General features: G+C 42.1%; 1 pseudogene; it reads left to right on the top strand.

Moving 5' to 3' along the window:
* The first annotated feature begins 430 nt into the window (after positions 1-430).
* LOC123056194 (disease resistance protein RPV1-like) lies at positions 431-3,432 on the top strand (annotated as a pseudogene).
* Positions 3,433-3,763: the final 331 nt, after the last annotated feature.

Below are 3,763 nucleotides of genomic sequence, written 5' to 3'. Positions count from 1 at the left end.
ATTCCCCCACATGAGCTAGCATCACTGACGGATGAGATGTGCTGGACTATAATAAAGCAAAAAAGTGGCCTTGAATCTAGAGACGACAAAGAACAGTTGAAGGACATTGGGGAAGCCATTGCAGTGAAGTGTGGAGGCGTGGCTTTAGCTGCTCAATCAATTGGACCCATTCTGGAAACTATGACCTATCATCAATGGAAGAAAGTGAGAGACAGTGATATCTGGAAAGTATCTGCTTCTTCTTTAGATCCAAAAGATAAAGCTGCAAGACGGGTGCTTGCATCCTTGAGGTTAAGCTATACTTTTATGCCTCAGTATTTGAAGCTCTGCTTTGCCTATTTGTCAATCTTTCCAAAAGGATGCAAGATATCTAAAGATGATCTAATTCACCAGTGGATTTCTCTTTTCTTTTATTGGGGCAACACCAATGTTCACTGCTTGGGAGCTTGGCGAGATGTACATTACACAGCTTTTGAAGCTTTCCTTCCTTGAACATTCGAAGGTAATTGGTGTTGGTGGGGAATTCATAAGATGCTTGTTTATATGGTGCACATGTTTATCCGATCTTTCAGTGGTTAATGCATTTTACAACATACTCAACTTATTGACGTGACTAATTAGAAAATTTCAGTTGCTCGTACACACACCACGACACACACTATATAAGCATATACCCACACATAACAGCGCACTGGAGGTCATCCCTGATTATTTTGATTTCTTATTTTATTTTTGTATATGCTAGCAAAGAAAAAAAATCTTATAGAAATAATAGCTGAAGGGGAAAAAGTAATGCTCAACTTTGGTTGCATTATATCTTATATAAGTAAGAGTCATATTTTAAGTTTTGGTCCAAGCGAAACTTTGCTATTTTGCATAGGGTAGAGGGGTATTTGTGCTTACGCCAGCTAGCATCATTGATTAGTACAATAAGTTCTTATAGACTAAATAAAGTATATAGAAGTATTTTATTTAACCATGCACAACTCTCACTTGAGATGGACGCAACAAATAGTATTCTTTACTACTCCCAAGCGCAAAAATAATGCTCAAAGAAGCACTTTCGTACAAAGGCATTTTATCATATGTAATTTCTATAAGTGTAATTAAACCGATTGTACCACACAATTGCGTAGCTTAATTTGCTCCAGCATGCTACCCACTGCCAAATTTGTTAGTGCATCAAATGCTTGAAATATAAAAATCTAACACTGCTAATGGCTTTTGTTTCAGATTGCAAGATCGTTCTATGACGATGCCAATGTTACAGCGTTCACCATGCACGACTTGGTGCATGATCTAGCAAGGTCGGTTATGGGCGACGAAATTCTTCTGGCTGGCAATGATGGCAACATTGAGGGAAACCGCTGCCACTATGCGCTGCTCAATGATTGTAGAGAGCCATTGGAGTTACGGAGGATAAGGGCAATCCGTTTTATGGGTTCGGATGAAATTCGACTTGATGATGCTGCATTTTCCTCTGCTAAATCCCTGCGTGTCTTGGACTTGAGCGAGTGCTCCATTCATGAATTGACAAAATCAATTGGCCGATTGAAGCAGCTGAGGTATCTTAATGCTCCAAGAGTACAACATGAAGTTATTCCGGATAGTATCACTAGGCTGTCAAAACTACTTTATCTCAGTCTTCGAGATTCTTCTCTATCTGCACTGCCAGAGTCAATTGGAGAAATGGAGGGTCTGATGTATCTTGATTTGTCAGGCTGTAAGAGAATCAAAGAACTGCCAGAATCATTTGGGAAGCTAAAAAAGTTGGTTCATCTTGTTTTGTCAAAATGCTCTGCTTTGGAAAATATATGGAAGTTCATGTGGAGTTTCACGGACCTGCAATATTTGAACTTATCAAGTTGTTATTCTATTCGATCGCTACCAGAATCTCTTGATGGTCTTACTAGTCTACAATACTTAAATCTACATGGGTGCCTTCGATATGGTGAAAATGACAGTTTGATTGACCGTATCAGTGCCCTTTCCAATCTGGAGCATTTGGACTTGTCTTTTAATGATGGTATTACTGCTATACCTGAAAGTTTTTGTAACCTGAGAAAGCTGCACACACTGGACCTCTCGTACTGCATGAAGATTCAGAAGATACCAGAAAGCATAGGTAGAATTGATTGTTTGAAGACCCTATATTTACGGGGCTGCTATGGTCTGGTTGAAAAACCTGTACCTCATCCTAGTACCAGTTTCGTATCATTACCACTTTTTCAGGTGCGCGTTAGAGATGGTGAATCGAGCAGCAATCTTATCTGCTTAAAGGACACGAATCCTCCGGAGCTGGAAATAGTCTGGCTTGAAAATGTGAGGTCCGCAGAAGAGGCTCAGGGTATAAAGTTGATGGAAAAAAGCAATCTCGAAGCATTGGAATTGTCATGGACTGTAGGTGCTGAGAGGTTTGTGGATGATAAAGTGTTGTTGGAGAAACTAGTGCCACCGAAAAGTGTATACGAGTTGCCAGCTTGCCAACATGGGTCGGCCAACAGAATAGTTCGCTGACACTAAGCGGCATGGAACATCTGGAAGAGTTGAGTCTGTCAGACTCCAGTCGCATGTCTTCTAAGTTGAGCATAAACAATTGCCCCAAGTTGAGGATGGGGCCACTTCTTCCTAGAGCAGTTCGCAGCTTGAGGATAGAAAGGAGTGATAATGTGCTGTCATCATGGGGAGAGTGTACAATGTCAAGCACCGGTGCTTCCTCCTCCTCTTCTTCTTCAGTACTATTAACTACTGCAACTAGTCTGACAGTTGTAGACAGTGAGCTGCCCATGCAGCAGTGGAGACCGCTTCGCCACCTCTCTGGCCTCGAGAATTTATACATCACGAGTTGTTCTGACCTGACAGTCTCCCCTGACATCATCCCACATCTTTCCTCTGTTGAGCGTCTGTTCATAAACAGATGCGACATCTCATCACTGCCGCATTGGGTCATGGACTTGACCGGTCCCGAGCACCTTTGGATCGGTGGTTGTGAAGGCATCAGGTCTTTGCCGGAGGGCATACAACAACTCCCCAAGCTCCGAATACTTCGGATTAGCAGATGCCCTGGTTTGAAGAAGTGGAGCGAATCCGAGGAAAACAAGATGAAGCTCGCTCACATAGAAATTAAGGTACTTGTCCGGTTCGGCCATGCTATCTTGTGTATCGATCTTATTCTTTTTATGGCTGCTCCTTTTTCTTTTTGCAATATTAGTATAGAAATACATTATGTTTCTATTTCTCTCGGAAAATTGAAAGCATGTGCTTCATATGATATATTCCTTACATGAAAAAAAACGCCTATATTCATATGTAATGCGTTTTTGGTGTGTTGTGCCGTTGGGGTCACCCTAGTCGGCACCCTTCAAGTGCTTTGACATCCGCACTTCATAATGTAAAAGGTTCTATTTCTCTCTTTTACAGGACTTTGATTGAAGCAAGCACAGAGAGAACGGTCTATCTAGGCTTGGACCCAAGTGGGAACTTGAGCCACGTGCACAAAAGGTTCCAGCCCTCAAGAGGAAAACTGACGATGCTCTTACTTTCCACCGTGTCAGGCCGGCTACTGCTTGGTTCTGTTCTCATTGCTGTGAGAACTACGGTGGTGCTTGGTCTGCAGCCGCTGTGCTTGCCTATTCCGTATGTATTTCTTCTGTATCAAAATATAAAATGTTCTTTGACACTGCTGTGCCACTGATTCTATTGCATCAACGTGTCACGCCGGCAAGGTGTGCATATTGCCATAGTGCATTGTTGTGGTATGGTT

Source organism: Triticum aestivum, chromosome 2D (assembly GCF_018294505.1).
Source record: "Triticum aestivum cultivar Chinese Spring chromosome 2D, IWGSC CS RefSeq v2.1, whole genome shotgun sequence".
NCBI lineage: Eukaryota > Viridiplantae > Streptophyta > Magnoliopsida > Poales > Poaceae > Triticum > Triticum aestivum.
Note: the sequence above shows the minus strand (reverse complement) of the source record. Positions and strands in the feature narration are given on the sequence as shown.